The 25,945-nt window shown below is 36.7% G+C and overlaps 1 protein-coding gene across 1 annotated transcript in view; it reads right to left on the bottom strand.

The window, feature by feature from the left end:
* Positions 1-25,945, bottom strand: part of JADE1 (jade family PHD finger 1) — a 206,866-nt gene that overhangs the window by 80,611 nt on the left and 100,310 nt on the right. Inside the window, exon 3 of the mRNA XM_032463341.1 lies at positions 4,133-4,260. The gene's annotated coding sequence lies outside the window, so the exon portion shown is untranslated. The remainder of the gene's footprint in view (positions 1-4,132; positions 4,261-25,945) is intronic.

Below are 25,945 nucleotides of genomic sequence, written 5' to 3'. Positions count from 1 at the left end.
GAGAGTAGGAAGCTGGTGAGCATAGTATGAGGTTGAACAAAGCATGCCAGCCAGCGGACAGTCCTTTTATTTTCTTAATAGCTTCATTAAGATGTGAACCACATACTGTATAATTCACCCATTTAAAGTGTACAATTCAGTGATTTTTAGTATATTCACCAATGTGTGTAACCATCACTGCAACTTTAGACCATACGTATCATCTCAAAAAGACACCCTGTACCCTTTAGCTAACATTCTCCCCACTCCCCTACCTTCCCCCAGCCCCTGTCAGCTCTAAAACTATGAATCTATTTCCTGTCTCTATAAATTTCCCTGTTGTGGACTTTCATATGAGTAGACTCATACAACATGTGGTCTTTGGGGACTGGCTTCTTTCACTTAGCATAATGTTTTCAGGGTTCAGACATGTCGTGGCCTGCATCAGGATTCCGTTCATTTGGACAGTCCTTTCCAAATGCCAGAACTGGACTGGACCAGCACTATCACCAGAGCGATCAGTGTAAACTTCTTTGGTGAGAGGATTTTCATCTGCCATGGATCCTGGCTGGTGAATCTCACTGGGAACCCGCTATACTGCCTATTTACCTAAGCAACCACTATCAGGTGGCATTGGGCCTTCTATGAAGATGAGGAAGTTAAAAATTTATCAGAATTACAGACAGAATCCCCCAACCATTGTTATGAATTTTGAGCAATAGAATTCACACACACACACACACGCACACAAATCCACCTCAGGCTGTCTCTTCACACAGTTCTAGTGGACTCTCTACGTGCATCCAGTGGGGAAGTCCAGGCTAGCGACAGGGCCAAAGCTTACGTGAGTGTTATACGAGTTCACTGGTTCTCCGTGAGGTCTCTCAGAACAGCAGCATCAGTATCACCCAGGAACTTGTTAGAAATGCCGATTCTCAGGCCTCCCCCAGACCTACTACATCAGGAACTCTAGAAGTGGGGCCCAGCAAATGTTTCAACAAACCCCCAAGTGCATGGATCCACACTTAGGCTGGAAAACCACTGATGAGTTAACTGGTGGTAAAGGACTATCACTCCTAGTGCAGGCACACAGATTAATTACTGACTCATACCTTGCTTTGTATCAAGCATAGATACTCAATGAATGAAGAAAAACCATCGGGGCTTAAGTAGCAGATAATGATACATATGCTGAATTTCTATGCATTGATATGACAAGTAATCAATTTTATTACTCCCCAACTCCCACCTTTATTTCCTTTTGAAACAATGCTTTGGTAAAAACTTACTTTAAAAAAATCCTGATAAACTTTTTGACTTCACAAAGTTTATTTCCACTTCAGATTGAGAAGATCTTATAGGAAATATCTGTAGAAGATGGTATTTCTATAAATCTTGGTGCAAGAAAAATTAATTCGTAAATCCATTCACATCAGACACATGTCTCTGGAGGTTGCTTTTCTGAGGGGATGTTTTGTCAGTGTAGAGACAGTATCAGGCAGTGCATTTTTGAAGCAATTGGTAATCTGTTGCCTCTGTTGATGAAATACCCAAGAGTTCACTTTGGACACACTAGAGACTTGATCTATCCTTTGTTGTTAGGACCAAACACTTTTTAGATACTCTGAGGATAGTCATTATCTCCTTCACAAAGAGCACAGGAATGGTTTATTCTCAGCTGATCTGAATAGATTTGAGTCATGGTTAGCAGTTTCAAAATTCTGCTAAAACATGCCTTAAATACTTATATAAAAGTATAATTCTTGATAAAAAGCAATTTTATTTGTCAGAATTCACTGTTGCATAATTCTTTTGACTTAGTAGTATTATTTCCTCAGCATCTATTTTCATTTTGCTTTAAATACCATTAAAATTGATTTTTAAAAAGTCTTAGAAACATAGAATCCTTTCATGAGGCACATACCACACATAGCCTCACGTTGTTAATTACCATTTCATGTATCTCTGTCTCATCCCTCAACTAGATTTACCCTCCCTCCTTAACAATTTCTTGTACATATTTGTTTGCTTTTATGATGCCTATCAGATGTCTTAACCATAGCAGACATTTGTTAAATATGTGTGTATTGATTCACAGTTTTGATAATAACTTGAAACGCCCATTCCTCTTGTCAAAAATAGAAGTTCTCTCAAATTAGGTCAGTTAAGGAGAGATAATAACAGGCCACATCACAGATATCCAAGAACATAAGCAAAGCACACCTAGGCCACGTGGGACATGGAACTGGACATACAGGACCCAAGGCTAGTCCTTTATTCTTGGGACCTTGGGGCTTCAGATCTATGATTCTACCTGTGTATCTCCTTCTTTTGCAAGAGTCTTCAGAAGACCGACCTCCTTTTTATTTTGGCATCTCTATTCTCTGAAAATATGACCTTATATTTGAATTGATTTATCATGGATGCACCCAACTATATTATTTCAAAGGCCCATCAGTATCTAACTGGTTCAATTTTAGTGGCCCAATTCCAAATTCTGTAGAGACACCGTCTGATTCAGGTAGAGTTCAGTTCTAGTACAATCAGCCATGAATAGGAAATAGGAGGTATTGAGGAATCAGGTGGCATATAAAGCTGTTCTCGTGGAACAGCTTCAAATGCTAAAATATTTACTCTCTGGCCCTTTACAGAAAAAGTTTGCCAACCCCTGCTCTAAATGAGCTTTCTTTCTGCATTTATCTCATAAACATTCACTGAGTATCTACCATATTCTAGGTACTATTCTAGCTACTGGAGGTGCAGGGATATCATAAGACAAACATGGGTCCTGCCATGTAAAAGCTTAGATTCTGTTGTGGGTGAGAAGAGACCAACAGTAAGTATATACATTAATGAATAAATGGGACAACTTCAGATTATAAGTGCTGAGAACAAAATAAACAAAGATATTAATAAAGGGAGAATAATAAGGGAAGGGGACAGGTTGATCGGGGGGGAACCTATCTGTGGCGGTGACATTTACACTAAGACCTAAAAGACAGGAAAGAACTGTGAGTAGGTCAGCATTACAGCCAGAGGAAATGAGGGCAAAGTCTCTAAGGCAGTTAAGAGGTTGGCTTAGTCAAGGGACACAAACAGGTTGCTGGTATTATGGTAGAATATGGTGGAAAGTGAAGATGGAAGGTAGGAAAGGGCCAAATCATCTATGGCCTTGGAAGATGACATGATCTCATGAATGGCATGAACTCAGAGATGTTTTAAAAGTCTCTCTCTGGTTGCCATGAAACAGGTTATAGAGAAGCAAGAGTGAGTTCTATTTAAGAGGTTATTGTAATAGTTCAGGCGAGACATGACTGAGATTTAGATGAAAATGTTGCCGTGAGAATGGAGAAAAGTGGAAGAATTAAGATATTTTGCAAGGAGAATTAATGAGATGAATTTGGGTATGAGCAGAGAGGAAACAGCATGAACCCTAGATTTCTGTTTGAGCATCTAACTGGTTGGTAGGTCTTGTCACCTTATCTATATCATCTTTGATAACTGAGTAACTGAGTCTCTGGAACTAAGAATTGTGCTTATGTATTAGAAAAATTTTCAAAGTCAGAAAAAGAATTTTTCTCAGTATTGAATCTTCTTAACTTTTACAAACATACTTTCTACAAGAGCTAATTGAACAAAAAAGCACTTCTTCAGCAAACTCTAGACTAAGCTCTTAGAAAATTGCAAGTAGTTCTCTCTTCAGAATAATAGCTTGTGTGTGCTTTCTGGCAGTGAAATGACCTCTCAGGGTTGCCATTTTGTCCTGAGATGTTGTGACTTTGCTTCTCCCTTTGGGAGATTGCTGCCAAAAGGCAGAGAACCATGGGTCACTGTGCAATGGGGGATGCCTGGCCCTCTCCATCCTCCCCATCAAGGACTGTGTGCAAGATGAGAACAGGCAACAGCCTAGAGATACTGAGATTTGTTTTGAAGCATTTAAAGAGGAAGCAAATGCTCTGGGGAGGCTTTAAATTTCTTTCTACTTACAGAAGTTGAATTGTAAGAGCTATCTCTTTACCATTAATCACCAGGTCTAGTGTGAAGTCAGCCAACTTCAGAGAGTTAGTTAAAAGAAGTAACTAATGACTCAGCTCTCTCCTTATCTCACTCTCTCTTCAGGTTTGATCTCACCAGACACTCAGGCTGCACTTACCCACTCTCACAAGAGCTCTTCCAGGGTACTGCAGTATCCAGGGAGTTCTGTGTTTAGGCGCCTGTCCTGTAGTACCGTCCAAACGACTGATGGGGAACTTCACTGCCCAGTCCGGGGCATGAGTGGAGCTGAAGGCAGAAGATCAGATATATTAGGTCTGGAGAAATGTCCGAGTTGATGGTTTAGGCATGACCTAGAATCCCTGGGATGTCTCGATCATTTTAGTTTAACAATTAAACCCTTATTATATAGAGAATCTTTTTTGAAGTTAGTTCTGAAAATCTGCTTTTGGTCTCCGCTCACTGGCTCCTGCAAGGACTTATTTTAGAAATAAGCTTTCAAGGTTATTCCTATTGTTCCAGTTTCAGTGATCAAAACATTCAAGACTGCATTTTTATTCTACTTCTTTGTAGTATTTGATCATGTGTCTTTCTGAGTCTTAGGTTATACTAAGCAATTATTAGTTACTTTCAAGCCACAGATTCACTGCATAATTCCTGAGTATAACCAAGTATTATTACTCTCTCAGTGATATTCCTATGGAGCTGGTTGTTCAAATCACACGTATCTCCAATGACATCCACTCTCCTCTACAAACATGGGGCTCCCACCACTCCCCTCTACCATGGTTGCAGGCTTCCAGGAGGCCCTTTGTCAGCATCCAGTTGGATATGTCTTAAGTCATGAAGTCAATAGGGAAAAACAAAGGTTGGAAATACACCCACGTAATGCTAGTGAATTTGTTTAACTATTTAAGGCTGTATCTCAAAGTATAAGTGTGTTGCAGTATGTTTTGTAAAGTAGTGTTTATAATCCATTGAGCTTTCAAAATAAATCTTTCCTGTTAAGCCTGCATTGAGAAGCAGGGTAAATTTGCTAGAGTACTTTTTTGTGTGATAATTACAGGACTTGCAGATTAGCATGAATGAGTTGGCAAGGTTCTGTAGCTAATAAAAATTGTAACATTCAACTGCGTCAGGGTTCCTTATGAGGAAAACATTAACCATTCCTGATATGCCAGTTTTGAGTTCAAGCTGGCACATTAATAAATTCTTAAGGAAAAGTACCTTTCAAATGACATATGGTCCAACATTCCCCGTAATAAAAGACACAGTTCTGCTATTCAGAGATTTGAAGCTAACAGTAGATGAAATAATAAAAGATAAAGTCCATGAATTAGAAGATATTTAATAAATGTTTTTTCAGGCAATAATTATTTTGCCAGTCAGGCTATACAACTCTTTATTAGAACCATATGTGAAATATTGAAGTACTGTACTGAACTCTAAGAGCATATTACCATTTATTTAGTGAATATTTGTGAAATACCTACTATGTGCCAGGCACCATTTTAGGAGCAGGAGATGAAAATCCCAACAGACAGTCCTGTCTGAACACATTGCTCAGAGAGCCCATGACTAGAATCACTTAAGCTACTTCAGACTGGTTGAAACTGTCATTCAAACTGCATGTGGTTGACTTCGAGGATTGCAAAGGAGTAAGTCCTCTGTTCTAACATTTAGAAGCTCCTGGCCACCAGTGGCTCTACTGACCACTTCTCAGCTGCCTTGGGAGTCCAAGTTCCAACCAACTATATAGTTATATCATCTACTCAAGTGTTCTAAGGCATCTGCCTTTAACTTTGGCAAGCTCACTCATAACCCCAAAGTGGGAGGAGATAGATCTCATCTGTGTTTAGCAAAAACAAACAAAACAAAACAACAACAACAACAACAACAACAAAACAAAAACTTTTCCAACTGGAAGGGAAGAAAAGAAATTTTTACTAGGTTTTCCATTAACCACTAACTTCATGACCCTTTTTTTAAAAAATAGTTTTAGATTCATGGAAGAATTGAGAAGGTAGTACAGAGTTCCCATATTACATCCCCACCCCACCCAACCTCCAGGTTTCCCCTATTATTGACATCTTACATTAGCATGGTACGTGTTACAATTAATGAACCAATATTGGTACATTATTAATATCTAAAGCCCGTATTTATTTAGATAGCCTTAATTTTTTACCTAATGTCCTTTTTCGGTTCTAGGAAACCACATTATATTTTAGTTGTCATGTTTCCTTAGGCTCTTTTTGGCTGTAACTGTTTCTCAGACTTTCTTTGTTTTTGATGACCTTAACAGTTTTGAGAAGAGCTGGTCAGGTATATTGTAGAATGTTCCTCTATTAAAAGTTGTCTGATGTCTTTCTTATGCTTATTTTGGGGGTTATGGGATGTTGAGAAGAAGTTCGCTGGGTATAGTGCCATTTTTATCACATCATATCCACAGTACTATCAACATGATCTGTGACTATGATGTTGCCCTTGATTACCTGGCTGAGGTAATCTGTCGTAATCTGAGGGGTCTGTTGGGCTTCTCCACTGGAAAGTTACTCTTTTCTCCTTTCTCCCTTTCCCATACTGACCTCTTTGGGAGGAAGTCACCGTGGGAAGCTCACACTTGGGAAGCTCACATCTACATAAATTATTTGGAATTCTGCACATGAGAACAAGAGGTTTGTCTCTTCTTCCCTATTTATTATTCAATAATTTATATTAGTATAAACTTGTGGATATTTATATGTTTGGTTATAATCCAATACTACAGTAATTTATTATTTAGTTGCTTGAACTGTCCCAGTTTTGGCTACTGGGAGCTCTTTAGTTGACTCCTATGATCCTTTGACATTCCTCATCAATATGGCATTTTGTTTTGTTTTGATTTTTGAGCACTTCATGATTCCTTTTCAGTCTAAGAAACAATCTTTAATAGTCAATCTCTAATATTGAGATTCAGGCAGTAGGAAAGATATTTATTCAGATATTTGGTTCAAGCTTCTCAAATTCTGTGATGAAGTTACCCATTATTTTAGGCTCATTTGAAGATAGAAACTGCAGAGGGAACATACCCCAACATAATAAAGGCCACTGTAGGACAAACCCACAGTTAATATCATACTCAACAGAGAAAAGCTGAAAGCGTTTCCTCTAAGATCAGGAGCAAGATAAGGATGCCCACTCTGTCCACTTTTATTCAACATAGTTTTGGAAATCCTAGCCACAGCAATCAGAGAAGAGAAAGAACTAAAAGGAATCCAAATGAAAGGAAATAAAACTGTCACTGTTTGCAGATGATATGATACTATACACAGAAAATCCTAAAGACACTACCAGAAAACTGCTAGAGTTCATCAATGAATTTGGCGAAGTTGCTGTATACAAAATTAACATACAGAAATCCGTTGCATTTCTATACACTAACAACAAAGTATCAGAAAGATAAATTTAGGAAAAAATCTCATTTACCATCACATCAAAAAGAATAAAATACCTAGGAATAAACCTACCTACGGAGGCAAAAGTCTTATACTCTGAAAACTAGAAGATGCTGATGAAATTGAAGACGACACAAACAGATGGAAAGATATACCGTGTTCTTGAATTGAAAGAATCAATATTATTAAAATGACCATACCACCCAAGGCAACACTCTTTGACATAAATCACAGCAATATATTTTTTCAGATCAGTCTCCTAGAGTATTGGAAATAAAAACAAAAATAAACAAATGGGACCTAATTAAACTTAAAGTCTTTTGCACAGCAAAGGAAACCATAAACAAATGAAAAGACAAGATATGGACTGGGAGAAAATATTTGCAAATGATGCTATCAACGAGGGATTAATTTCCAAAATATACAAACAGCTCATATAGCTTAATACCAAAAAAAGCAAACAACCCAATCAAAAAATGGGCAGGAGACCTAAATAGACATTTCTCAAAAGATGTACAGTTGGCCAACAGGCACATAGAAAGATGCTCCATATCGCTAATTATTGGAGAAATGCAAGTCAAAACTACAATGAGGTCTCCCCTTACACTGGTCAGAATGGCCATCATTAAAAAATCCACAAACAATAAATGTTAGAGAGGGTATGGAGAAAAGGGAACCCTCCTACACTGTTGGTGGGGATGCAAATTTGTGCAGCCATTATGGAGAACAATATGGAAGTTCCTTAGAAAACTAAAAATAGATTTACCATATGATCCAGTAGTCCCACTCCTGGGCATATATCCAGAGAAAACTCTAATTCAAAAAGATGCACCCCTGTGTTCATAGCAGCACTATTTAAAATAGCCAAGACGTGGAAGCAACTTAAATGTTCATCAGCAGTTGAATGGATAAAGATGTGGTGTATACACACACACACACACACACACACACATGTATTTTTACACATACACATATGTATGTATATATATATAACGGAATATTACTCAGCCATTAAAAAGAATAAAATAATGCCATTTGCAACAACATGGATGGACTGAGAGATTATCATATTAGGTGAAGTAGGTTAGACAGAGAAAGACAAATATCATATGATATCACTTATATGGGAAATCTAAAAAAATGATACAAATGAATTTACTTACAAAACAGAAAAAGCCTCACAGCTATAGAAAACAAACTTATGGTTACCACAGGGGAAAGCTGGGTCGGGGGAGGGGAGGGATAAATTAGGAGTTTGGGATTAACATATACACACTACTATATATGAAATAGATAAAAAACAAGGACCTACTGTACAGCACAGGGAACTATATTCACTATCTTGTAATAACCTATAATGGAAAAGAATCTAAAAAAGAACACATAACTATGTATAACTGAATCACTTTGCTGTACACCTGAAACTAACACAACATTTTAAACTAACTAAACTTCAGTTGAAAAAATGGTTAATTAAAAAAAAAACAAAGATATAAACTGTGCTGTTCACCTCCCACTCCTGCCCCTGCCTGGGCACAGAAAGAGAGTTAATCGTAGCCTTCCACTCATAGTACATTAGCATCACTGGTGTATGCAGGTTTTCACTCTTATTATTCTACTTATTTCATCTCTTTTATCTCCTTTCCCATTTTTCCTTCCCTCTCCCAACCCCAGGAAACTATTCTCATATATTTAATGCGTATTAATTTGGTTGTGCATACTCTTTCTTGCAAATGTATATTGTTCCGTGCTCAAGTATTCTTAACTTAAGCAAATGGTATCGTATTATATGTTTTATTCTTTTTTTACTCAGCTATATTTTTAATGTGGCTATGTGTGCATCTGTACCTTGCTTCTAACCCCTTGTTGGTACTCTGTATTTCTTCTATTCCCTTTCCCTGATTAACTGCCCATAACCACAAAAAAAACAAAACAAAACAAAAAAAAAAACCCTTCAACAAACATCCTTGTAACATATCCTTGAATGGATCTGTGTGAGAATTTCTTTGAGATGTGTCCACTCAGAAGCAGAACTGCTGGATCCTAGAATATCTACATACTTAATTTAACTAAGTAGAGCCAGATTGTGCTTCCAAATTATCCTGGCCTACATTCTAATCATAACATATCCTCACCAACATATTGCATTAGCTAGCTAATATTTTCCAGGCTAATAATTATAAAGTACCATTGTGTTGTTGTTTTAATTTTAATTTATCTAACTATTAGTTACTTTGAGCAGCTCTTCACATGCACCTTGGCCTTTCAGTTTGCTCACTTATAAATTGCCTGTTTGCAACCTTTGCCCATTTTCCCTTTGAGTTTGCTGGCATTTTCTTGTTGAACCGCAAGAGTTCCTTGAATTTTCTAGACACTAATCTCTTCATAGTTTTAGATAATACAAATATCTTCTCCATTCTGTCATCTCCTTATTGTGTTCTTCCTTAAAGAGAAATTCTTAATTTTGATCTAATCAAATACATCACTATTTACTTTTTGAAATCTTGTTTTAAAGTCCTTACCAGGCTACTCTCCTTTCTGAGACAGACTGCATTCTGTATATGGAATGTGTATCTCTCTAAATAAACTTGCTTTCACTTTACTATGGCTCGCTCTTGAATTCTTTCCTGTGCAAGACAAGAACCTGCTCCTTGGTAATACTTTCTATCTGCTAGATTGGATGCTGCCTGATTTGAATCAATTTTTGCTTAAATAACCCTTAAAAAAAGTCCTTACCTAATTATTATTATCTCTTATAGGTGCATTGATAGTATCGTGGACACATACAGAAATGTGTCCATATTTTTAAGAGTACACTGTGGACTATATAGGACGAAATGATATAAAATCTTGGATTTGTTTTAAGACACTTTGACAAAGTAAAAAAAAAAATAAATGAAAAAGGGATAGAAGAAGCAAACATGACAAAATCTTACTAATTTTAAAATCTGGGTGATGGCTATATGGAAGCTCATTGTTCTATTTTCTCCACTTTTGACGTACTTGAAATTTTTCAATACAGAAAAATGAAAAACAAGCTCTTTCCTTCCCCTAGGTTACAAATAGTTTTCTACACTTTCTTTTATTAGTTTAAAAATTTTAACTTTCATGTTTAGGTCTTTAATCCATTTGTGGTTTTTGGCAGGTATCCACTTATAATTTTTCTTATATAATGAGTAAGTTTTCCCCAAACTATCTACTAAATTATCTTCTTTTCATTGTTTTGTGGCACCACAGAATTAACAATAATTATCACATATACATTGATGTATCTCTGTCCATTCTATTCTGTTCCATTCATTGATTTATTCTTGTGCCAATACTACCCTGTTTTTATTACTTTTAGTATATGTGGCTTTTTAGTGTAACTTAATATCCCTTTATGGTTATTTTAAAAAATTAAGTTAGCTATTTATATGTCTTTTCTATATGAACTTTAAATATGCTTATTAAGTTCTTTTTAAAATGTTAATATTTTGATTAAGATTGTACTGAGTTTATAGATACAATTTGAAAGAATTGACAGGTTTATAATTATTTCATATCTTTTTTCCTATCATACTGACTTAATAAAGAAATGATCCTATATCTCTTCTATCAGAATCTGGCCAATCCACGTTGTCTACTAACAAGCTAGAATTTAATTGAATAGTAGTAAAAGTGGATGTAACTGGCCAAAATACTAAGTGGGTAGCAAAGAAACCAGAAGCCAAAGTTAGGAAAAGATTTTCATTGCACTCATAATTATTCTTGGTCCTCTGCTAGATTCTATACCCAAAAAAGATGTAAGTTTATCATTACATCGTTTGGGGGGGGGGGTTACATTTAAACAGACAACATTGAGTGCATAAAAGGACAGGATTTAGGACAGGAAGAAGTCAGCTAATCAGAGAATGGACTAATGTGTTTCTAGCATACAAAAGCACAGAGTAAATGCATATTAGGGGACAAATGAGAGCGTGGGAAAAGAGAGGCGAGATAGCAGGGCAGAGAAAGTGTTAGAAGATACCAAGATTTATTGTTGCCTGAAAAAAGTAAGCTAAAATGTGTATAAAATGACTGTCATTTATGTGAAAAAGGAAAAAATGTGCATCTATATATTTTTTCTTATATATATATAGTATCTCTGGGAGAATACAAAAATAGCATTGGTTGTTTGCAGGAACGGAAATAGGTTAGCTAGAATGAGAACAGAGGGGAGAAAGACTTCTTATTGTATATATTTTTATATTTCTTTTAAATTGAATAATGTAAATTATCTATTTTTAAAATTTTTAAAATTAAACTTAAAAAGCTCGTGGGTCAGATAATAAAATTTCCTGAATGTTTATGGCATGGCAGGCATGCATGCATACACACTTGTATAATACATCAAAAGAGTTTTGTATCACAATGCCACTAATTCAACTCTATATTAATTAAAAAGGAAAAAAAGAAAGGAAGACACCACAGCAGAAGTTCCAAGTCTGTCATCAAGACCTAAGAGCCACATAGAACACCCACCAATGTGAAAAGAGCAGAACCAGCAACCAGATACCCAAGAGGTAGGTCTATGTCACCCTTGATGTCCTGGAGTAATCTTTAGAGTAGAGACTAAAAGAGATTCAACTGTGAGTACAATCTCGGTCAACTATTTTATACCACCTGCCATGAGGATGTTGGAAAAGCAACTTGGTCAGCTTCTTCCTTCTCCCAGCCAGCTGAAATCTATGTCCTAAGTTTAATGATGGAGTATTGATCTCTCTAGTATAAGAACTGATAATCACTCAGCTATCCCAGCAACTTCATTGCCAACCATTAAAAGGTTGCAGACAATTCACTGTAAACAACAGAAGAGAGCTTTCTGTACCTCACAGGTTAAGAGCTAACGGTAAGACTCAACAGTCAAAATCTTACATTTTACAGGTAATTACTTCTGAGTGATAGATAATCCCTAACTTCGTTTATGTATCTGAGTTTTATCCTTGCTACCACCAGCATTGGTAAGTTTACATCATCTTGACAATTACCTGGGATACATTCATTGATAGTATGTCCATTATACATAGTTGTATAGATCTATGTTAAAATTCCTCTAAATTAAATTTTGCATATTGCTTTTTAAAATTCCTTATTTTTTCCCAGCACATACATTCTGATTTCTTAAAGTTTAACCTTAACAGATTCTCTTCTTGCTCTTTTTTGAAATGTTTAATTATGTTCTATGTTATGGTTCTACTTTGAATTTTTCACATAAAATATTTTCTCTGAAAACTATCATTTAACAGTTATGTTACGTTCCTTACTGCTACAGTTGAAAATTTTATGCCTTATTTTTAAGCACTCTTTATTATAACTTACTTGGAATCATAGATATAAACAAAGATTTAGAATGGGATCAGGTTCACACAAATTTTTTAGGTTGTCCAAATCCAGAAACTCATTTTCTACCAAAATATTGGAGAAGTCAACTTAATTTAAAGCTTTATTAATGAGAGCAAGTATAAATTCTATTAAAAATCCAAAATGCTACTGCAGTTAATTACATGGACAATGTAGCCAGACTGCTTGGGATCAAATCCCAGGGCTACCACTTAATAACTGTGTAACCATGAATAAGAGATTAAACTTCTCTGTGCCTCAGTTTTCTTATCTGCAGAGTTGGGCTAGTAATGGTACCTACCCCATAAGTTTGTTAAGAAGATTATGAGTAAATATGTATGAAGTACTTAGAACAGTGTTGATGTAGTAAGTTTATTATTTCTATCTGAACAAGTAATTTGTGGATCTACTTTGTTTTCTTTTTTACTTTCCTTTTTTAATATAATTTTTTAAACTTTCTTTCAAATAGTTTTCCTGTTTTAGAACAGCTCTAGACACTCATCATCATCAAAATATATTATTCAGTGTTTGTGCTGGTGTACCTCAATTTCCCACAGAAAAAGTTAGCCATGACTTTATCAAAGCTCAAGCTCAGTTTTGGTAGGTAACATAGGTCATTTATTTTATCATTCTATTTCGTTTTCTGAATAGTTTCTTCTCGTCCTCAACTAGATGCCACTTAAGGTGATAATCAAGTTGAGAAGCAAGTTAGGGAAAAGCCAATCTGACTTTCAGAGCCCTATGAGTGTTTATGAGCAAAATGAAGAAAGATTCAGACATATCTAGTGAATGCCCCAGGAGGATGAAAAGGACAACAACTTCAACCAATAAAGCACAGTTACTACAGAAGCTTTTCCACATCACAACACACCCTGACCTTATTCTGAGAGCTTTTCGCTACTTAATCCTTTGATGGACGTCTTATGCACTAGAGGGGACGAGAGCAAGGACAGAATAGGCCATAGTTTAGGAGAGAATAAGGTACAAAGATTCAGAGGAAAAAGATGAGGAGAATTTTTTTTATTTTAAAAGAACAAGTTTTTGACAAAGAAGTAATGGGAACAGGAATGGAGAAGGGAAATGCCATAAGAAACTTCATATCCAGGGAGAAATGTGGGAATAAATACAGTGCTTAGTAGATGCAATAAGCACAGTTCTACTCTGAAAGGAGAAATCAAAGGGAAAAAAATCAGAGAATATGTGGGAAAATAAAAAGCACCTGAAAGGATGAACCTGAAAAGAAGAAAAGAGCTTAAATTCCCATCAGTGTTTGAGAGAGTGAGGAAAGGTTTTCTTCCTTTTCAAGATTCCCATGCCCTCTGAAAAGAGTCACTAAGATGCAGCAGTCTTTGTGGCATTCACGTCTCCAACCCCATTACCCCTCTTTTGACATTTATTTTCATTCAAATAGGTTGAAGATCACTCTTACTAGCAACTTGCCAATTCATATTTCAAAAATCTGTAAGAGATGATGCCCTTGGAATTGTGTCTTAGGGGCTGGCCATTGGATCACACAGCTCTAGGCTCTCCCTGCACAGCCACAGCAGCAGGGGGCAGGGTGAAAGTCAGCTCAGCAGGTTAGAGCTTAAGGGCTCAGGTTACTTCCTCATGCGACCCAGTTGGCTTTGCTTTCTTTGTGGTGCAAACCGAATCTCCAGGCCCAGCCACCTGCCCCAAAGCTGCCAATGGCCAAAGGGTGTCAGCTTCTTACTAGCCTGAGGATCTATGCACAATTTAGCCCAGAGAGCTTGATGGCTTGCCGCAGGGAGGATCAGAATTAGAACATGGTGGCCTAACTCAAAATGCACTTTCACTATGGAGGTGAGATTTGCGGAGTCTAAGAATTGCCATGTGAGGCTTTAGTAAAGAGCCTTCATTTCCTGGGAGACTATTTGGGCAACTTTCCCCCTTTCCTTCTTTACTGCCTCTATTAGATTGATAATGTTTTATGTTGTGCTTCCCCCCTACGCCTTCCCAGTCCTCTCTGTCTTCCCTTTACCCTATGCTGGTTTGGAAGCTATGATGTTTCATTTCTTTTAGTGGTTTCCATTATTTTTTTTTAAATGGGATTTCTCAAAAACATGCAAATAGAGTGAACAGCATAAATTTTCCAGTGTATGCATTGCCTAGCTTCTTCAGGTATAAATAAATAGCCAATTTTGTTCTACCTCTGATTATTTTGAAGAAATCCTAGACAGTACATCATTTTACCTACACATATGTCACTATGTATCTCTAAAAACTAAAGACTTTTCTAAATATATATATATATATATATATATATATATAATTACAATACTATTATCACACCTAAAAACATTAAAAATAATCCCTTAATATTATCAAATATCCAGTTAGTGTTCACATTTCCCCCATTGTCTTCACATGTCTTACAATTTTTTTCTTTTTCTTTTTTTTTTACAGTTTCTTTGGGTCGGTATCTAAATAAGGTCCATACATTGCAATTGTTTGTAAAGTATTTTATCTCTCTACCCCTTCCCTCACTCTATTTTATCTTGTAATTTGTTTTTTAAGTGAAGAAATTTTTTCTACCTACTGAGTTTCCCACAGTCTAGTTTTTGCTGATTGCATCCTTGTAATGTTCTTTAAGAAAATATGTTCCACTGTCTCTTATGTTTCCTGCGAAACTGTGGTTAGATCTAAAGGCTTGAGTAGAGTCAAGGCTGTGTGTGTGTGTGATGTTGCTGGCAAGATGACTTCATAGATGGTGCTGCACACGTCTATCAGGAGACACATAATGTCTGATTGTCTCATGACATCAGCCATTGATGGTCATTGCTTAGAATCGGTAGTTGATTAGGGACTACAAATGACCATCTTTTTTGGGGGGGGGGGCCTCTGTTTATTAGCTGGAAACTTTTTGTAGAAAAGAACATCTCCCCATCAAAAATTTAGTTATACTGAAATGCAGATCTTATGGAAAGGACAGGATAAGTTCTTAATTCTGTCTCTTTATTCATCCTGATTATACATTAGCCAATGTATAATCCTCCAGGATTATACAATGTATAATTCCCAGCATCCTCCAAAGGTGATCAATAAGATTGGGCATCTGTATTTTGGGGGGAGAAGGGAGGAATCTCATTATGAACTAAAGGATTTAAACACAAATTGTAAGTATTTATTTTAATGGCATGAGTTAAGCCAATAATTTTGGAGTAGTTTGTTACATGGCAGTAGGTAACTACAACTGTCTCCTTTCATTTAAAGAGAAAAATTTGTGAATAGTAGTGTTAACTGAAGATTTTTCATTGTCCCTTCTGTTGCATCCATAAGCTGGCATTCCATCCTTGATGGGTAGGTGGCATTGCCATTAGTTATAGAAACTGCTCCCAATTTTGTGCCCATCCACATGTAGCAGGTGGCCTGATCAGTCTTATTCTCTTCATGTCTTTTCTGGCATTATTGCCTCATGGATCATGCACTACATTTGCCTCTTGGGAGTCAGCCACTTGCTTATGGACAGGTTAGCTGGTTTCTGCCAGTGCCTCTAATTCATTGGTGACCCATTTATTTCAAATCCAGTGTCCAGGAGGCTCTTTTTCTAGAGACAGAACTTTAAGCAAAATTGATCAGTCTTTTTCCCTCACACAGAAGTCTTGTCTAATTGGTAGATGGATAATTTTGATATTACTAGAACTATTTTCCTGTTAAAATCATGATGATTTGTTTGGAATCTCATTTGAGTATGAGGCATTTACATACAGCTTTCTTAATAATCAGTCCCTGTCTTGGAGCCTATAGACTCATGGTGAGCCTAAATGGATTAACATTTTTACAGTAACAATTTAAGTGTTCTATCTAGAGACTTCTTCAGTCTCCAAATCTCCAAAATTCAGCAATTAAGACATGGCCAGGTTTGTTCACTAGCTGTATGAATCTTACCCACCAGCTTTCAAGTTTAGCTGATTCTTTCCTAAAAAGTACTTTAAAGGCATCATCTCATGTAACTCTCACATGAAATAGGAATTCTAGTTGCAAATGACAACACACTGGCACCTTTTAGGGCACCCGCAAACAGCAAAGCTGTAAATGTTAAATCAAACTGTGTCAGGGGTTTGCTCCACACATGTTGATTATTCTCTGGACACTCCAATGCTTTTGGTATGTAGAAGTTTCCCAGAGGTTAGGGGGGAAAAGCTAATCCCAGGCACTGCAAATGGGGGAGAGGAACAGAAGAAAGAAGCCAAAGAAGAAACAAAGATCCTTGACGTAATAAGACTTATCTATAAACCAGAGTATCTATAACTTAGGCCAGAGGGAAATATAGTAGATTTATATTCTTTCTTGCTATGTGTTTTATTGCAATACCATAAGATTGTAGCAACAAAGGAAGAACAATAAGAAAAACACTGAAAGACAACAACAACAAGAATATTCCGACTGGCTGCTCACCCACCTCACGGTGATATTTTCTTTGGTCAAGTTGCTAATGTTATGATTGGAAGGGAGGGTGACTGGGGGATGGAGGTAGTGAGTATAGTCAGGGATAGTTCTTGGAAATCCTCAATCAAGTTCAACAGCATCTTGCTAAACCTCAAGCCTGGTAATTTATACACACTCTTGTACAAAAACACAGACACACTCTTCTGCTTTGGTTCTTTTGCAAAGGGAGGGCAGGTTAGCTGATGAGAAAGCTTGCATTACAAAGACTTCATTACTTTTACAAAATATGCACCCAAGGACATTTACTAGTGTACTGAGAGCTATTATCATAAATAATTAAAACTAAACTCTTCTTCTATAAATAAATGTATAAAGTACATTGGGTGATTCCGAGCACTAAGCTTTCTCAACATACTGCTTTGTCGCCTTACAAAGCAAGAAGCCACTCAGGCCATTAAATTCACATTCCTGGTTTTTCCAGAGAGATTTTATAAAGCAAATTCAGATGGGGCACAAAAACTTAGGAGGTTAAACTCCTACTTTCTAATTGGCCTTTTTTCCCCTGCAGTAATTATTTACAAGAAAGTGAAAATGATAATAGAGATCTTTGCGGAAAGGACCCTAACACCAGTACTTTATACAAATACTTTGACACGCAGTTCAAAAAGCCTGGATGTCAAGCACCACGACATTTCTCAAGCATCGCTGCCATCGTGGTAGCCACTGTGATTTGTGTTGAGGAGTTTCCTTCTGTAGTCTTCCCGATTCAAAGAATATAAAATGCAATCATCATAATATGACCAAAAGGATTTCCCATGTCCATTAACCTAACATATACTTCAGCTATTGCGCAAAACACTGAATTGGATATCTAACTACTGCTTGGCTTGCTTCTGTGTTAGGCCTGGAGGAGACTGAGGTAGCCTTGAGAGTGACAAGCTATTTTAGGGTCGATTTCTTTCTTTCTTTGTTTCTTTCTTTAATTTTATTTGGGGGTGGGGAGGTAATTAGGTTTATTTATTTTTAGAGGAGGTTCTGGGTGTTGAACCCAGGACCTCATACATACTAAGCATGTACTCTACCACTTGAGCTATACCCTCCCCTAGGGTCAATTTCTATTGTCAGGATTCCCGTTAGTTGGTTGGTTGACTTCCAGGATTATCCTGATTTTAGTCTTCAGAAGAGAAATAGTTCTCTGGGATTCTGAAGTATCCCGGAAACCTTGAGGTCCTCTAAAGTTAATCTGACCCAGTTCAATTTTTGAAATTGAACTTTCATTCAAAAACATTTCACAGAGACTTTAACCTAGGTTTAGTCCTGGGGTTTCTTTAAGCAAAGCTCGATCTCGTCTTCCTCCATCCTTAAACTTTAAACTTCCTCCATCTTTAAACTCAACAGAAATCTGCTAAAGAACTCAGGTTCTCTATATTGCTACCTATAGACTGATGAGAATCAGGTGGTCTCCAAATCAAAAGGCTCATGCCAGATTTCAGGAAAACCCATGTCAAATATACATCACTATCATGATAAGTTAAAGTAACAACTAAAGGATAAGCAAAGAATTTGAGAAGATTGATACGTAACTTCATTTTAAATATCCTGAAACTTATTATCAGTAATCAGAGAGAGGTATGGCAAAACAAACTACAAGCTTCATTTTGCCCAAATCTTTAAACCCATCCTCTGTCAGCTTCTTCATGAAAGTTGAAGTTATCATGGTCTTCTGACTTGCCCGGCTCCCTTTCACTTTAACCATGCCACCCACCACCAGCTTCAGCAGGATCAGTAGTCTAGGATGTTCAAACACGTGGGTTAAGTCCACTCTCTGGTCTTGATCTCTGTTTATTCTTTCTCCTTCCCTACAAATTCTAGAGACATGCATAACCCTGAAGAGGCATCTGGGTTTATTTAATGTGTCAAATTGGCTCGATTAAAATGTCACATTTGACAGATTGGTATTATACCTTATATTAGAATTTCTATCACCCATTCCATCATTGGTTCTATATAGAAACAAGAGAATCATTCAAAGGTTAGTGGCCAGAGGAGGTAAAACCATGAGGGCACATAATTAGAAGCCAAGGTGTAGGCAGAGATGAGATTTTAGAGGCATTAAAAGTCCTTCTCAATCCAAACTACCTTCCTTTTTTGTTCCTACCATAGGCTGTTTCCTCTATCGTGTTGGAAAATGTCATATTACCCTCCTTTTGGGCTAAAAAAAATGTTAGAAAATATGGGGCACCCATGCCATCACTGCCCTTTCCTCTCTCAGGTTAGACACCACTAATCTACCATGATTTTCTGCTTTGTTAATCTTAGATTTGCCCTTACAGTACCTCTCAATGCACTAGAGAGAAAGAGCCACTATCAACTATTGATGTTAACCCTCTAGAAGGAACTGCTGTTCTAAGATTAAGACTCTGAAGTCTTAAAAACTAAATGAAGTGTCAGTCACAATGTCATTCTTAGGCATAAAAACTCTAAAGCTGAAATGTTTATATCAGCAGACTGTAAGACCTGCTGAAATGGGAAAATATTTGCTAGAGAAGAAAGAAAGGAAAGGTTGAGGTATAAATTTGGAGCAAATTCTGAAAAAGGGAAGATTAGATTGCAGAATGAGTAATCACTCCCTACACTGTCTGTCTGGTGCAGATGAAGTTTTCATAAAGCAGTAATTTTTCAGTATGAAAACACTAGACTTTCAATCCATTTGTTATCTTTTTTTACTCAATCAGAGACTAAGATATGACCTATTTTTATAAATATTTATCATGTAGACAGAAAGGAGAGATCATTTTGCCATTCTCACCTCTCCTGTGAAGTTTATCCTGTTCTACAAATGAGAAAGTGAGGAAATCTGTTGAAGAATAAGTTCAGAAAGCAGAAAAGTGTGATACAAGGTACACAGATAAAGCCTGGTAAAAATAAAATCAAAGAACCTTAGTATATTAATTATAGCAGCAAAAGCTTTTGCTGTCAGGGAACTGGTGGAGGCTGGCTCTTCAAGTTGTTAGAACTTGGAAATCTGCAAACTGGGGGACTGCTTCTGCATTCGGGGTGGGGGAAGGGAAGCAGAATTTGTCCTTAGGTCAAGTACACATTTCTGTTCAGGAAGTACCACTTTGGTAAATCTTTTAGTAATACAAATGTTAGGTCAGTTAGTCCCCACCGGGGTTAATCCACTTGGACTTCTATCACAGAATACAATAGACTGGTAGCTTATAAAGAACAGAAATTTATTTCTCCCAGTTCTGGAGGCTGGAGGGCCAAGATTAAGCAAGGTAGAGCATGGTCATGTTCTGGTGAGGACCCGATGCCTTGTTCACAGCTGGTGGCTTCTCCCTGTGTCCTCAAATGGTGGAAGGGATTAGGGGATCTCTCTGGAGCCTCTTTTGTAAGGGCATTAATTCCATTCATGGGGACTGCACTCTCATGACTTAAGCACCTCCCCCAAACCCCACCTACAAATACCATCACACTTGGGTTAGACTCTTAACCTATGAATTTTGAGGGGAATACAAACATTCAGACCATAGCATCACCCCTCAAGGGAAGCCCTGAACCAGCAAATAATACAAATGCAAAAACTGATGTCAACGTTCTGCTTAGCCATTTAAATTAGTTCCTTATCAGAAATAGATAATACCTCTTCAGAGATGGAAAATATTTTCCTCCACAATCTAAATTATTCTGAATCAACTGCCCTAAGCCTAAAAATTATTTCTTTCCTGGAAGATACATGGTTAATAATTTTTTCACAAGGAGATCAGGAAACCATATTGTGGCAAGAAGGATGTTCAAGCTAAACTTTTCTCTAGTTTATGGCTGAGGAAATAGAATCCCAAGGAAATGGATGAGCATGTGTTCATGCTACTTAGGATGTATACAGGGCTGGCTACACAATTTGCGTACCCAGTGCAAAATGAAAATTTTTGTTTTTGAACAAGGATCCCCTTGTTCAAAAAGCAAGGAAAAAATGGCATTAGAGGTACCAAAATATAAAGCTTTTTCCTTTCTCCTATTGTCTCTTTCTTTCACGGTGTTTTCTTATTTGCTATTTAACGTCCCACTCTCTCAGGCACTGGGATGCTCACAGGCAAGAGCAGATCCTCGAGGGACCAACAAACACTCGCTCCTCGAGGAAACTGTAAACTCCTCTGAACCTCTCCCGGACCAGGCCTCAGCTGTGGCCCCCCACCCTGCTGCACCACCCAACTCCAGCAAGGAGCCTGCGAAGTCAGTTTAGAGAGAATCTGCCTACTCTTTTTTTCTTTTTTTTTTCAATTGAAATATAGTTGATTTACAGTGCTGAGTTAGTTTCTGGTATAGAGCATAGTGATTCAATTATACATGTATATATTCTTTTTCACGATAGGTTATTACAAGCTATTGGATATAGTTTCCTGTGCTGTACAGTAGGACCTTGTTGTTTATCTATTCTGTATATAGTAGTGTGAATCTGCTATCCCAAACTCCTAATTTATCCCTTCCCTCTCTTTCCCTTTTGGCAAACATAACTTTGTTTTTTATGTTTGTGAGTCTGTTTCTGTTTTGTAAATAAGTTCATTTGTGTCATTTTTTAGATTCCACATAAAAATGATATCATATGACATTTGTCTTTCTCTGTCTGACTTACTTCACTTAGTATGATAATCTCTAGGTCCATCCATGTTGCTGCAAAAGGTATTGTTTCATTCTTTTATGGCTGAGTAATATTCCTTTGTGTATGTACATATATACGTACACACACACCACATCTTCTTTATCCAATCACATGTCAATAGACATTTAGGTAGCTTCCATGTCTTGGCTATTGTAAATAGTGCTGCTATGAACATTGGGGTGTATGTATCTTTTTGAATTAAAGTTCCCTCTGGAGATATTCCCAGGAGTGGGATTGCTGGATCATATGGTAAGTCTATTTTTAATTTTTTGAAGAATCTCCTTACTGTTTTCCGTAGTGGTTGTACCAATTTACATTCCCACCAATAGTGTAGGAAGGTTCCCTTTTCTCTACATACTCTCCAGCATTTATTGTTTGTGGACTTTTTAATGATGGCCATTCTGACCACTGTGAAGGGATACTTCTTTGTAGTTTTGATTTGCATTTCTCTGGTAATTAGCAATAATGTGTCTTGTTGTCTCCTCTTAGTAAATTTTTACCCACGGACTCCCCCAGCCTCTGCCCCTTAGCTATAAATCTCCACTCATACTTGCTGTATTTAGAGTTGAGCCCTGTCATTCTCCTCTATTGCCAATCTTGACACCTTTCAAAACAGTCCTGAATAAAGCCTTCCTTACTGTTTTAACAAGTGTTGGAGTACATTTTTCTTTAACAGTTATGTTGCTGTAACTTAGATAGGATAAGATTCATCATCAGAGCTCTGGGCTGGAAGTTCTCCTTGGCTCTTTGTTTCAAATGGAGATTTATTCCCTGACTCCTGGGCAGGAAATTTCTTTTCTGGCACCTTGTGAAGCCTCTTTGTTCTCTCCATTTGACCCTGCCTCTCCCATAAGAACTTAGTTGATTGGAATGCCCTTCTCAAACTCTTGCTAACTATATGCTCCACCATTACTGCACTAACTGTCCATTTCCTCTCTTGTTGGCATGATTTTACAAAGGATAATTTGGAACTAAAGATCTCTCTGAACTGGCACATCTAAGACCTCTGCCTTTCACCTTCACTCTTCCCCTCATTCCTTGAATCTTTTGATACGTCCACCTTCAAACTCCCGCCTCCTCTGTCCCTCCAGCTACCCCTGTTAGACCTTTTCTTTCCCCTCTAGGCCCCCAACTCCCCACAGGCAATAGAACTTTAAGCCCCTTGCCCCCATGAGGGGCTCACAAGGGACTAAGGAACCCCTGGAAGCAACTATCTGAGGCTGAAAAGGGGAAAAAGGCTAACTGTAAACAGACTGGCTATTTCATCCACTCATATGAGCTTTGGAAACATTCAGACAACTGATTGATCTCTGCTCAGTCTCTCACCTAAAATTCAGTCTACAGCCTCCTTAAGATTATGTATGAGAGCAAAAGAAAATCTTCATGTTTCCTCCACAAATACTGGTAAAATCCTTTAGCTCTCTATTGAGTAGGTAATCTCAACTTGCTCTGTTCGCCAGAAACACAATTCAGATAAAAATGGAAAGTGGACCAAAGATGAGACCCAGCTACTTCTTATAAATTACCGAGTTTATGTTACTATGTTTATCAAACTCATAGCTAAAATTTTAGAATGGAAGTTATTAGGTCTCTATTTGTGTCTATATACTTGTATGTGTTTATATATGTATATATGCCATATACACATGACATTTTTCTACCTTTGGATGGTATTACCAAATTAACTTACAAAATCCCATAAAATAGTTCTCAAATTGGTTTAGAGATAAATAAGCACTTATATAAATAAGTTATTCCTAAAACTCTCAGAAATTTAAAAACTAACTCAAATGGTTTTGAAGCTCATGTGACTTGAGTAAATCTTTGATAAATAAAACTAGTTTGGTATCATTGGTTCAATAAAAATGACTATGTCTTCACAATTTCAGCATTAAGTAAAATTTTAATTTTACTTGGGTCTAATAAGGTAAGTCAAAGAAGATAATATTATATCAACTAGATGTTTAAGATGATAAAAATTATAATTTCAACCCAAGAACAGTTGGTCAAGTAAAGATGTAGTATAAATAAATGTTTTGATACCATTATCCACTATTTCATGCATATCCAGCACAGCAATAAAACAAAAAACCCCATGTATTTAACCTTTATAGGTTTTACTCTTGTGATACTTGCCTAACGTGCACATGCCATCAAAATAATTTACAGGGTAACAACTTGAGATGATGATTAATTTTGTTTAATAACATGTCTTCCTTAAAACAGTTTCCAAAGTCTTTTTGGTAACTTGCAGCCTTAGAGTTATGCTAAGTCAAGTAACATATATGTGTTAAAATAGATAGATCATTTCTAAGTAAGATAAACTACTAAAATATTCATTACTAAGCAGAAGTTTAAGTTTACATACTTTTGGCTTCTTATTTTATATTGTACAGAGAAGGTAAATGTATTTGGGTTTGTTAATAAACATATTCTTTTTGCCATGTTGAAAAGTTGCACTATGAGGAAGCATATACCTATAAAAGTTGTGAGATGGAGTGATGGTTAATTTTATGTGTCAACTTGACTCAGCTAAGGGATGTCCAGATATCTGGTAAAACATTACTTCCCAGTGTGTCTGTGACAGTGTCTCTAGAAGAGATTAGCAGCTGAATAGCAGACTGAGTAAGAAAATGGCCCTCACTAATGCTGTGCGCGTCATCCAATCCAACTAGGGCCTGCATAGAACAAAAACATGGAGGAAAAGTGAATTCCCTCTCTTTTCTTAAGCTGAGACATTGTCTTTTCCTGGGACATCAGTACTCCTAGCTCTTGCACTTTTGGACTCAGACCGGGACTTATACCATCAGCCCCTCAATCTCAGGCCTTCGGATTCAGACTGAATTACACCACTACCTTTCCTGGTTCACCAGTTTGCAGACAGCAGACTTCTTGGCCTCCATGATTGTGTGAGCCAATCTCTCTGGTAAATCTCCTCTTATATATGTGTGTGTGTGTGTGTGTGTGTTTATTTATTTATTCTGTTTCTGTGGAGAGCCTTGACTAATACAGATGTCATATTCATAAAATATGCTAGTCTACAGAATGGTGGTATGTGACAGACAATCATGTCTACTTCCTGATATTCTCTGTTAGAAAAAAGAGGTTACCAATGGGTAAGAATTATAATAAGTATATATAAATAAAACTACTGCAAATAATAAGAGTAAAGAGAAACAACTTTGCATGAAGAAAATACAAGAAATGTAGGGTGTATTTTCATTAAGGGAAAAAGAATAACTTTGTCCTAAACTAAGTGACTGGTTGCCCCAGTGTGAGAAAGAGGATAAAAGCGGAATGAATATAAAATATTGAAGAAAATTTGTAGAAAAGGAATCTTGGAAAAGAAATCTTATCTTGCCTGGTCAGAGCTAGCTCACATTGGATGTTTATTTATAAGGTTTTTTTAAAAAATGAACTTTGATATCAAAAGTGCACTTATGCAAAACTAGAATTTGGTTTTCTCTCTCTCTGTTAAAAATAATAAGATTTTCTTGGATTATAGGTCTGCTCTTAATAAGAGATTATAAAATATTTGTCTTCACCTTTTGCATAATATGCTTAGGAAAACAAGATTTTGTATCTGTTCGGAATAATTTCCTGTGCTTTATGTTAACCTTTATCACATCCTTGATTATTTAAGAGAACCAAGTCATCTCACTTTTTTAAAAAGCTAAGGTTTTTTGTTTTTGTTTTTGTTTTTTACAATCATGTTACCTTCTATCGTTACTTTTAAATTCTTTTGTTACTTTGGTTAAATAGGAAGCTGAGAATTGTTACACAGTGACCTATGATCTTATTTAATCAAGTATTCAAACCTTTGACATTTTGGACAATTATGCTTTCCTAATGTCATATTCTAAATGAAATCTTGATATTGAACTGAATTTGAGACTTTCCAGAGGGCCTCCAGAAAATCTCAAAGGTTTTGTTCTTTTACCTTGTAAAAAAAAGAGATGTTAAAAAATAATTAGGTTTATTTGGATGTTGAATGGCATGAAAACCATTGTCAAGTAAGAAGGGATGCTTAACTTTCCCTAGGTTACATTTTTATGGGTTAATGTCATTAATATAAATATTTCAGAAATCACATACGGTTTATAGA

Source organism: Camelus ferus, chromosome 2 (genome assembly GCF_009834535.1).
Source record: "Camelus ferus isolate YT-003-E chromosome 2, BCGSAC_Cfer_1.0, whole genome shotgun sequence".
Taxonomy (NCBI): Eukaryota; Metazoa; Chordata; class Mammalia; order Artiodactyla; family Camelidae; genus Camelus; species Camelus ferus.
The sequence above is the reverse complement of the archived record's forward strand: the minus strand, read 5'-3'. Positions and strand labels throughout refer to the sequence as shown.